The sequence below is a fragment of the Triticum aestivum genome, chromosome 2B (genome assembly GCF_018294505.1).
Source record: "Triticum aestivum cultivar Chinese Spring chromosome 2B, IWGSC CS RefSeq v2.1, whole genome shotgun sequence".
NCBI lineage: Eukaryota > Viridiplantae > Streptophyta > Magnoliopsida > Poales > Poaceae > Triticum > Triticum aestivum.
Genome location: NC_057798.1, coordinates 529,003,513 through 529,016,084, shown reverse-complemented (window position 1 = coordinate 529,016,084; position 12,572 = coordinate 529,003,513). Strand labels below are relative to the sequence as shown.

At 44.6% G+C, this 12,572-nt stretch overlaps 1 pseudogene; it reads left to right on the top strand.

Annotated features, from left to right (window-relative positions):
- The first annotated feature begins 10,153 nt into the window (after window positions 1-10,153).
- On the top strand, window positions 10,154-11,898 carry LOC123041568 (galactinol synthase 2-like; annotated as a pseudogene).
- Window positions 11,899-12,572: the final 674 nt, after the last annotated feature.

Below are 12,572 nucleotides of genomic sequence, written 5' to 3'. Positions count from 1 at the left end.
CCCAACAGATACTTTCGGGGATACCTGTAGTATACCTTTATAGTCACCCAGTTACATTGTGACGTTTGGTACACCCAAAGCACTCCTACGGCATCCGGGAGTTACACGATCTCATGGTCTAAGGAAATGATACTTGACATTGGAAAAGCTCTAGCAAACGAACTACACGATCTTGTTCTATGCTTACGATTGGGTCTTGTCCATCACATCATTCTCCTAATGATGTGATCTCGTTATCAATGACATCCAATGTCCATAGTCAGGAAACCATGACTATCTGTTGATCAACGAGCTAGTCAACTAGAGGCTCACTAGGGACATTTTATGTTCTATGCATTCACACATGTATTATGATTTCCGGATAACACAATTATAGCATGAATAATAGACAATTATCATGAACAAGGAAATATAATAATAATCATTTGATTATTGACTCTAGGGCATATTTCCAATATATGTGCCTAATGACCCCGAGATCGGGAAGTTGATTTTGCAGGAGGCCCATGATTCGCCATATTCAATCCACCCAGGAAACACTAAGATGTATCTGGATTTGAAGGAAAGTTTCTGGTGGACAGGAATGAAGAAGGATATTGCGGAGTACGTAGTAGTATGTGATGTATGTCAGAGAGTGAAGGCAGAACATCAGAAGCCAACAGGATTGCTACAGCCATTGTTGATACCCGAATGGAAGTGGGACAAGCTTGGCATGGATTTTATCACGGGATCGCCAAGGACTCGTTTAGGCTATGACTCTATCTGGGTTGAAGTCGATCGGTTGATGAAAGTAGCTCATTTCATCCTAGTGAAGACCACCTATACGAGTGCTAAGTTGGAAAAGATATACATGACCAGGATTGTATGTCCGCATGGAGTTCCGAGGACCATTGTATCAGATAGAGGAACCCAGTTTACCTCAAAGTTCTGGAATCAGTTGCATAAGACTTTGGGTACTAGGCTAGAGTTCAGTACAGCCTTCCATCCACAGACAGATGGACAGACCGAGAGAGTCAATCAGATTCAGGAGGACATGTTGAGAGCTTGTGCGCTAGATTATGGATGTAGTTGGGATGACAACTTACCGTATGCAGAGTTCTCTTATAAAAACAGTCATCAAGACAGTCTGAAGATGGCCCCTTTCGAAGCCTTGTACGGAAGGAGGTGCAGGAAACCGTTATTGTGGGATGAAGTAGGAGATCGACAGTTGTTCGGACAAGATTTGATTAAAGAGTCTGAAGAGAAGGTTAAGTTGATTCGCGACAGACTGAAGGTAGCCCAGTCCAGGCAGAAGAGTTATGCGGATTCTAAACGCAAGGAGACAGTTACGAAGTCGGAGACAGAGTATACCTTCGTGTGTCACCACTTCGAGGAGTTAAGCATTTTGGAGTTAAGGGAAAGCTAGCACCCCGTTTTGTGGGACCATACCGAGTTTTGGAACGTATGGGAGAAGTTGCTTACAAGCTGGAATTGCCAGAAGGATTGTCAGGAGTTCATGATGTGTTTCACGTTTCCCAATTGAAGAAGTGCCACGCAGAGATGGCCGATATTCCTCTCAGAGATACAGTACCACTGGAAGCGATTCTGCTGGATAGTGATTTGACCTACGAGGAGAAACCAGTGAAGATTCTCGAGTTTGCCAGCTGAGTCACACGCAACAAGGTTATCAAGTTTTGCCAAGTTTAATGGAGCCACCATATCGAGGATGAAGCCACCAGGGAACGAGAGGAAGACCTACGGAAGGACCACCCACACATATTTTCTAGCCAACCCGAATCTCGAGGGCGAGATTCATCTTAAGGGGGGTAGGTTTGTAACATCCCAAATTTTCAATTTGGAATGTTATACATAGGTCATCATATGCATATGATATTTTATTTGCATTTTGGTTTGATCCTAGAAATTGAAAGCAACTCAAGGAGCCACGGAAAGAGTTGGGGATTTCATTTATTAGATCGGTTTTTTTCTCGGTTTAAACCTAATGTGCGAACATTCATTCGTTAGCTCGTTTTAACGAACGAATTCGTTTGTTTGTCTCTGTTAGCGGACGTTCGTCCGATAGATTTTTCTTTTTCTGTTTTATTTTCACCAGGGACCTATCCGCGATTATTTTTATTGCAGATTAGCCCCTAATCTTCAAACCCTCGCAGCTTTTTAACCGTTCGTCCAAATCCAGTGAAACCAATGCCAAAATCTTCGTCTCGAGCCCCTATTTCCAGTTAATCAACTTGAATAGGATTTTGACAAATTAAAATTTGGTTTCAAGCAGTTTTGAATTCGAACTTCTTTTGATCATAGTTTGAGTTTCGTAGCTCCGATTCGATTGATTTTTTTTTGCAAATCAAAGCACTTCAGTTGAAATTTCAAATTGGATCTTCTTATTTGAGTTTTACCCGTGCATCTATGCTTGAGTGCTTATGTATGCTATTGTTTGTTTGTGATAGAATTCCCGGAGTGCGAAGCGTGCTACTACGAGTCTCTAGGGTTTGCAGATCGTCAGCAAGGCAAGTAACACTTTGATCATATCTTTATTACCCATTTTTTATGCATTAGTTCCAATCCTCAAACATTGCATGATTAGGATCTGATTAACATGTGGGTTTGGGAAGTAGCTGATGAGGTAGAACCTATTGCCCTTTTATTATCAAACCCTTGGGAGTTACTTCTACGTTATGCTCACGTTGCTATGCTATGCTCGTAGATGTGGATTGGTTGAGTGTATCCATGACAGATGTGAGAGTTGATAATAAATGGTTAACTTAAGGTGGCTACTTAATACACATCTGGGTGGATTGGTTGCGGGGACCTGGAGAATCCAGTGTTGTCCTAGGATATCCCGGAGTACCCGTGTGATCATCCTACGGTTCGCCACCGAGGCTCAAAGGGATCATAAGATTATTCATGCTAGAAACTTCCGTGTGCAGCCACAAGATATTATGGGCTCTAGCATAGTTGAGTATGTTGCATGACATCTTTCAGTGGTGAGCTAGCAAATGTAGGGGAAAGTAGGTGTAACTGTCCACCCAGAGTAAAGAGTTAATGTTTCTGAAAGACTGTGTCTCGGTCATCCATTTCTCAAACACCTTGTAGTGCGAGAAATTCAACGGAGGCGATCGAGTCTTGTGGGGAAAGTGCGCAAACCTCTGCAGAGTGTACAAACTAATCATGATTAGTTGTGTCCCCGGTTATGGACATCTTGAGTATCTGGATTCTTGGTTTATCATGTTGATCTCATCACTCTAAATTAATCTGTTGGGTAATTGATACTGTTTAATTGGGATTGAGTTGGAGGAACCTTCTCAATGTTTAACAACCACCATGATAGTTAAATAAAATATATTCCTTTATTGTAGGGAAAATTTGGCTTTATGCAAAACATTAACCATAGAGCTTTCCACCAGCCATATATGCATGTAGTGATAGCATTTATTCTGTTCATTGCTCTTTTGTGTTACATTGCTAGCATATTCCATGTGCTGACCCATTTTGGGCTGCAACATATCATGTTGCAGACTTTTCAGACAAAGAATAAGGTGCGCTAGGTCGTTGTTGTGCACTCAAGTTATGCCGTTGGAGTTGATGGACTCACTTTATCTTCCAAGCCTTTCACTGTTATCTTATTTAGATGGCCTTAAGACATATTATTGTAATAAATTCTCTTTTGAGACATTCGATGTAATAAGTGTGTGATTGAGACTCTTTTATAATTCCTCGAGTAATGTGTGTGTCAGCATTACCGATCCAGGGATGACACTGATGCACAGAGACTTGACCGTTTGAGGTCTGGTCGCTGTAATTGTTTAGCAACTTCTAATTCCTTTGAACTGCTCTTGTTCCTGGATAAATTTGATACAGTCGATACGTTGCCAAATTCTCGTATGGAGCGGTGATCTAAAAGGATTCTGTCGAAGAGTATGAGCTTCTGGCAAAGCATGGAGGTGGCTATCCCGGTTTCATCTCTTGGTTCAAACAAATAGTAATTTCCATTAGACCATTTCATGTCTTTGTCTAATTTGTGGCTAATGCAACAATCCCTTTCGTATTAAACTTGTAGGCTAAATTCAAAGCTTATGGACGCCGAATTGAGACAAGTCGCTAATGGTTTCGACTATAAGGTCCGTTCATTTGACAAATACGACATCAATGGATATCGCTTTCATACCTATGGCAAAGAGCTGTCTATGGCCGACCGAAAGTCTAGAAATTTTTGTGTCTCTACTATCGGTGAAGGAGATACCGAGTATTATAAAAAAGTTGAAGCAATTTATGAACTTCAATTCTATGGTGCAAACCCACCAAGCATCGTAGTCTTCAAATGTTATTGGTTCCAGCCGAAGGAGACTAGAAGGACTCATGAACATCTAGAGCTAGTGGAAATCAAACAAAGCACCCATTTGGATGTTCCCAATGTCTATATTATGGCTCAACAGGCAACCCAAGTTTTCTATCTACCGTGGGCCTGACAAAGTGATCTTAATCTCAATGGTTGGGATGTCGTTTATGAAGTGCCGCCACGTGTTAGACCACCTCCCCCCAATGAAGATGATTATGAACCTCACATTAATCCAGACACATATGAAAGAGAATTCTTCCAAGAAACACGTATTTCCAAAACAAACATTTCAAGAACCGCTCTACTTCACCCCAGAACATTGAAGTAGACAAGGACAGTGAACCCGACTTCAGCCCTCAGCCGAAACAAGAAGAGCCTAAACTAGAAGAGGTTACTGTTGCGGATGACCTGTTAATGCTTGACGGATTATGTAGAGGTGGCCTTCCACATGATGATGCATTTATTAATGATGATGATGAGCACGTCATTACTAATAGTGGTGATGATGATGCATTTATTGATCCCGAAGCATTTATTGAACCCGACAATCCGGATTATTACTAGGTATTAAATTTTTTATTTTGTACTTGATTTATATAGTTACTTGTATGATCGTATGATTTATATAGTTACTTGTATAATTTTCTTACTTTGTATGATTGTTTGTTATACATAGTGCCATGGTCTTGATATCTGTCCCCGTCAGACCTCGCCCGCTTTATGATTCGGATGTGGTAAATCCTCTTTTATAACTATTTGTTGCATTTCACATTTATGATAATTATGACCATCAAGTTGACATAGAGATATTTTAATCTAGGAGGTATGTGAACCGGAATTTGCTATCGATCCTCTTGTCGAGAAGTTAAATTTAGTTCAAAAAGAAAATGAGTATTTGAAAGAAAAAAAATAAAAGAATTGAACAAGAGAAGATGAAATTGGAGTTGTATGTTGCCGATGTGGTCGATGATCAGAAGATGAAGATGAATGCAATGCGCTTGAAGATGAATGCAATGCTCTTGAAGATTAAGAAGATTAGAAAATGTGCCATTGATAATGAGTCTTGGTATCATTATATCGTTGGATCAATTGTTACCTTAGTTGCGATCTTCATTGCATTTGTTGTGATGAGGGTAAGTTTTCTCTAGTGTTTTACTTAACAAATGCATGCTTAGCTTACTTTCCTCCTAAATGGCATAACTACCTAAGTTAGACAAAAAATGAGCTATATGTAGCTTAGTTTCCTCAAAAATATCATGATAATCTTTGTTACCTCCAAAATGATATGGACTTACCTTACTTTCCTCGAAAATGACATAATAATCTTAGTAAGCTCCAAAATGACCTATTTACCTAGCTTAGCTCTAAAATGGCCTACACTTAGCATTTTTACCTAGCTTAGCAATAAAATAGCATTTTACCTACCTTAGTTAGAAGAAGAAAAAGATAAAAAAGAGGAGAGGACAAAAAGAAAGAGAAGAAAAAATCTTCTTCTTCTTCCTTTTCTTCTTCTTCTTCTTCTTCTAGCTAGTCTTCTTCTTCTTCTTCTTCTTCTTCTTCTTCTAACTTACTTCTTTCCCAATTTGTAGATTTGCTTTAGATGAGGAAGCTTGCGTTGATGGAGTCTACTCTTCTCTTTATGCTTCCTTCTTGTTTTGATTTTGTAGGATGAACAATGTCAAACTTGGTACCTATATATGTATGTATGGATGAAACCATTGTATGCTTGTTGTTGGATATGTTGGCTATCTATATGTGTTGGATGAAACCATTTGCTATGTATATGTGTTGGATGATCATATCCATATGGCAGGGATATGATTTGGTATGTATATGTGTTGGTATGCTTGTCGAAAGTATTTTCATATGTGTGTGTGTATATATATAATTATGTGAAATTGAATGAATTTAAGAAAAAACAGAAAAAACAGGGGCTATATAGGTTCTTCGTCGTCTGTTGGCGGACGGCAAAGAGCTTTGCCATCAGCCAGTAGACGGCAAATATGCCACGTGTCAGCTACCTGTGCAACCTGGGGCAGTAGGCTGGCTATTTGGATGCTTTGCCATCCGCTGGCAGGCGGCAAAGACCATTGTATCTTTGCCGTCTGCCAGCGGATGACCAAGCAACCAAATAGGCCAGGCCCCCAGGTGCTGCCACGTGGCACGCTATGCCGTCCGCTGGCAGACAGCAAAGCAACCAAATACGCAAAGGTCTTTGCCATCCACTGGCAGACAACAAAGCACGCCGTTAGCCCCTTAACGGACCTAAGCTGACACATGTGCCGTGGGCTCTTTGCCGTCTGCTGGCGGACGGCAAAGACATTTGCATATTTGACATCCGCCAGCAGACGGCAAAGAAGCATTTGTCGTAGCCTGTTCAGCCGAACGTGTTGCCGTCTGCTGGCTGACGGCAAATGCATTTGCCGTCCGCCGTGCATGCCTTTGCCGTCAGCCATGCATGCCTTTCCCGTAGAAGCACAAATTTGCTTTTGCGAAAAACACAATTGTGCTTCTTCAGATAAAAAACTATGCTTCCACGAGAAGCACATATTTGCTTCTCTTGGAGGCACAGATTTGTTTTCATGAAAAGCACAATTGTGTTTATTGAAAATGGAGAAAAGTGAAGAAAAAATCGTGCTTTTGGCTTCGATTTTTCTTCTTTTTCTTTGACAAAAAGTTCGTCGAAACCTATTAACATGTGATCTAGTTTGGAGATATCTGTGCGAGAAATCCTAGGGTTAAAACGGTTTGGGATTTGGACGTAAGATTCAAGAGATAAAACATTTTGAATAAACAAATCTAGAAAAACAAAGGAAATTACCAAATTGCGACAGGTGACGCACACGCGATAAAGTGGAAGTGACCTTTACAAGAAGTAACCCTTAACTAGGGATCTCACTGAGCCATGCCTCTTAGTCCGTGGAAGGACGATAAGCTGGGCCGATACTGGACACGCAGATTGGACTACAACTTGTTGTCGCCGTTACTGCATGCGAGAGCTATGTCTCCCTTATTGCAAGACTACCACCGGCACGCCTTAGGCGCGAAGCTATTGGGCGTGGCCAACACTGTAGCTCCTTCTGCGCAATTTTTCTCTTTGTGTTTTTGTTTATCGACTTTGACTGTTCGCATCGGTCTTCTGTGTTTTCTTTAGTTTTGTATTTTTTTTCTTTTTCTTGTTTGTTTTCCTTTTTTTCTTTGTTTCTTTCTTTGAGTTTTTTTAACACATGTCTACTTATTACATACATATTGTACATGTTTAACATTTTCCAAATACATGATTAGTAACTTTCTCAAAATATTTTCTGTTGTCTGCTTTTTTTCATAGACACTTTAAATGTTTCATAGACAAGTATTTCCACGTTTATATCGTTTCAAATACACTATAACATTTTGAGCATGAAAGAGTTGAGCGGTTGAGGGAAAAGGCGAGGAGACACGAGCTGCCCACCCACGCAAGGAAACACCTGCCCGCACCCCAACCGGACGAGCTCAGCTCAGTTTCATCCGCTTCTATCTTCGGTGCCAAGTGCCAAGCACCGGACTCCGCTTTTTTTTGAAACGAAAGGTAGAGTACGCTCTACCTTATATATTTCAAAACAGGCCGTAGCCCGGAGACCGTAGGTCCATTACATGAAGCTTATGTTCTGCACCAAGGTGCATAGGCCATAAGCTTCCCATCGAACAGAAACAGAAGGAGGAAAGGAGAAAAAAGGAGTGGAAGAACAGGCACAACTACATTATGCTTGTAAACTATGCAACCAAAGCAAGACTGCCTGTTTGTGTTCCGGGCTCCTTGCCCGATGGCTCCATAGCTTGAGAACATCTGATGCGTACAGCCGTGCATATGATGGAGACCAGATTTTGCCGTTGAACACCCTATCATTCCGGGCATGCCAAAGAGTGACAGCAGCAGCAGCGACAAGGACATTCCAAGCAGCTGATGAAGGCCAACGTGGTTGTGACACGTGCATGAACTCCAGGAGGTTAGCAGAACGTGAAGCGGAATTCTCCAAACCGAACCTGACCCAGAGTGTAGTAGCAAGAGAGCATCTCAAGATGATATGATCGATGGACTCTCGGGCCGGGCAGAGATCACAGTCAGCATGTGCGATGACCGAGGTCCGGTTCTTCCTGATCATATTATCCCTCGTGTTCAGGCGTCCCCAAAAAGCTAACCATAAGAAGATCCTGTACTTTAGTGGAATAGAGGGTCCCAAACCCACAAGCTGAAACGGCCGTCCACCCCCCGAAAGGTGAGTAGATGATAAAAATACGAAGTGCCTAAGACCTTGCCGTAGATGGACCAAGAACGATTGTCCTGGTTGTGAGAAACAGGCTGAATGCCCAGCAGAAGAGAGTGTAGATGATGGAGTTCATTAGTAGTTCACTGTCCAAATCTTGATAGCTCGAGACTCGCTAGTTCTCGCTATTGAAAAGTGCTCGATACTATTACTAACTCGGCCGAGAGTGACCTCGCGTCGGCGGGGGAAAACGCGTACGTCTCTCCGCTGCCGGCCGTGTTGTTTTCACGGCATAGGAGAGTAATTAACTAACCAGCCACACCACGTACGTTATCCGGAAAAACGGTGATACCAACCTGCTGCACCGGCCATGCTCAATAGCTTCCTGTTGAGTAGTACGAACAAAAGGTTGGTTGGGATCTGGTCTCATTGTTCCACGCAGGCTGGGCGGACGAATTCATTACGTAATCGTCATGAGCTGATAATATAGTGCACTAGCTAGCGTCCTTGTTTGATTTGACCACACCATCATCTTCATGTGCTGATTAGTTTTCTCGCGATCTGCCGATGGCTCCATCCCATGGCTCCTTTGAATGTGCCGCAAAAGGTTCCATCGATCTCCTCTGTCTGCCGCAGAAACATTTTGTTGTGATGATGGATGCATGGTGATCAGACAGAAATGGAAGGCGTGGAAAGAAATAGATTTCACGGGACGCACCTCGCGAGGGCGGTTGAAGTAGCTAGACTCTGCCAGGACTTCCACCTTTGGTAAAACCGACGTACCTCCTGCTTCAATTGGTTAGATTCAAATGAATCGACCAATATTATCTGGATTGGATAGATAATCGATTGATTTTCTCTTGCTATTGTGCATGCCATTCATTACAGTAGCATATAACAAGTCAAACAAGAATATGCCATCGTTGACGAATCATACGTGGTAGAAATGGTTGGTAATTTAGTATCACAAAAAATATCACTTCTTATCATCTCTAATTAAGTCGCCAGTTACCATTCAAGGCATGAGATATCTACGAGAAGATAATGTTTGGGTTTTTGTCACCTTATTATCCACCGAAACAAATCAACCAAGGTTATAGGGCATGTTTGGTTCATAAGTCATAGGACTTTTTTTAGTACCAACTTATAAGTCCCAAGTCCCTAAAAAGTCCCTATCTGTTTGGTTCCTGGGACTTATAAGTCCCTAAACCATATTACAATTATAAGTCCCTATAAGATCCTCCTTGAGAGTCTTATTTCATAAGTCCCAAATGCCCACTTTAAGTCCCTATAAGTCCCTCCTGTTTGGTTTAGATGGGACTTATAGAGATCTTTTTAAGTCCCTAAACCAATAAGTACCTGAAAACAAACACCCTCGCAGTAAAAGAGAAGGTGGTGCCACAGATCAAGGGCCATGGCGGTCTTAATAACACCATCTCAGACATTCCAATCCAGATACTTTTTGTTATGCTTTCCATTTCATGGCGGATCTATTCGAACTACCCTCGCCCCGTTGCCTATATAAACGCCAGCAGGCACCACACCACCATCAAGCATCAAACACAAACACGCACAAGTCCACAACACACAACGAACCCATCTCATCCATCCTTTCAAGCAAGACAAGAGAGATCGAACGAGCCATGGCTCCCATGCTCAAGGGGATCGTGGAGGACGAGCCGAAGAGGGCGGCCTATGTGACCTTCCTCGAGCCGAGCGACTACTGGAAGGGCGTGGTGGGCCTGGCCAAGGGTCTCCGCGCCGTCAACTCCGCCTACCCGCTCGTGGTGGCCGTGCTCCCCGACGTCCCCGAAGACCACCGCCGCAAGCTGGTCGAGCAGGGCTGCCTCGTCCGCGAGATCGAGCCGGTGTACCCACCGGAGAGCCAGACCCAGTTCGCCATCGCATACTACGTCATCAACTACTCCAAGCTCCGCAACTGGGAGGTACAATATATAGTACTACTGACTAACCTCTAGCTCTCTTCCTCCATCTTATCGATAGATGTTGACTGATTCTGGTGTACGAACAGTTCATGGAGTACGAGAGGATGGTGTACCTGGACACGGACATGTTCGACAACATCGACCACCTCTTCGACCTTGACAAAGGCAGCTTCTACGCCGTCATGGACTGCTTATGTGAGAAGACGTGGAGCCACACACCGCAGTACAAGATCGGCTACTGCCAGCAGTGCCCGGACAGGGTGGCGTGGCCGGAGCGCGAGCTCGGCGTGCCGCCGCCGCCCTACTTCAACGCCGGCATGTTCGTGCACGAGCCCAGCCTCGCCACCGCCAAGGCCCTCCTCGACAAGCTCGTCGTCACTGATCCCACCCCCTTCGCCGAGCAGGACTTCCTCAACATGTTCTTCAGGGACGTGTACAAGCGCATCCCCCCGGTGTACAACCTGGTGCTCGCCATGCCCTGGAGGCACCCCACGAGAACGTCGAGCTCGAGAAGGTCAAGGTCGTGCACTACTGCGCTGCGGTACGTCCTTTGTCATCGATTTTCTCACAGATGAATCTTATTTATGAATTCATGATCGATGTTTCTATGGCATGCATGAATGATGCAGGGTTCGAAGCCGTGGAGGTACACCGGCGAGGAGGCCAACATGGACAGGGAGGACATTAAGATGCTCATGAAGAAATGATGGGACATCTACAACGACGAGAGCCTGGACTACAAGGCCGGCGACGAGACCACCAACCTGCTACGTGGAGCTCTTGTTGAGGCCGGTGCCATGAAGTACTTCCCGGCGCCATTGGCCGCGTAGGCTCGCTGCATGCCGGCATTTGCCCGGCTGGGTCGTTAATTAAGTGCTATCAGTTAGGGGATTTTCAGTAATGAACTTCACTATAGCAAGTCGCGTCACTTCTTTCGGCCTGCTCTGGAGAAACCCTGGATCTGTTTTCACAGATCGGACGATGGCGTCCGTCTGGCGTCGCGCTACTTGTTGGAGGCATCGTTTTGGAGCAGGTACCGATTTGGGTGGATAGGTGGTGGAGCGGTGTGGTATCTATCGCATCATCGACGACTGGTCTCGGCGACGTGACCGACAGATGCGTGACGATGGACGCGCGCAAGGAGGTGGCGATGTCTCGCGTCGACGACAGCTAGACCGGGTAAGGTAGATGCAGCAGTACAGCACTGAAGATGGATTGGTGACAGGTGGCTGCGGTGGCCTCATATCCGGCATGTGTCCTGGTTGAGGACTGCGCCGGACTGATGGGTGCCCATACACGGCATGCGTCCTGGTTGAGACCTCAGGTCATAGATGTTAGGTTTGGCTGCGAGGTCTGTTTGATATTAGGCCGAGATTATCAGCATCCCTTCATCAACTGGACAGGAGTAGCGACCGATGTTGCCTAGACGGTGGCTTTAGTCTTACCGTTGTACGACTTTGTAAGTCTTGTGTGAATAATTGATAAAGTGGCTGCATACATCGTCCAGATGCAAAGACCAGAGGTCCTTCTTCTTTTTTTAAAAAACCGTGACCGCTCATCCAAAATGAATCTGTCTTTTGATCCGCGCGCGTGTCCTCATCGTGTTCGGACGGACTATTCGTAGCCTGTGACGACGCGACGGCTGTGCCTTGCGCCTTTGTCCACGACCGTAACAGCTCGGCCCCGGACGGTGCTTTCCTACTCTGGATGGCCGGCGCGACGAACGTTTCGGCATCACGACCGGCGTGTCAAAATCTTACCGGTGGTGCGTCCACGTCGGTCCGGCTGGTGCTGGCCAACGTTCGCGGAGTCGTCCACGTCGTGATCCCCCACATGAGGCAGGTATATCGCCGACGTTGAGCAGCACCTTATCCGGAATAAAACGATGAGACCGACGACAGTTATTGCATGCTATTCGTTCAAAGCGTTTGACACACCATATGGTTTCATCGGTGGCACGGAACGGGCCACCTGCCAGTAGTACGTGTACGTCATCTTGCTGCCTCGGCATGAACAGACCGACCGACACACGGATTGGACGGACGACGC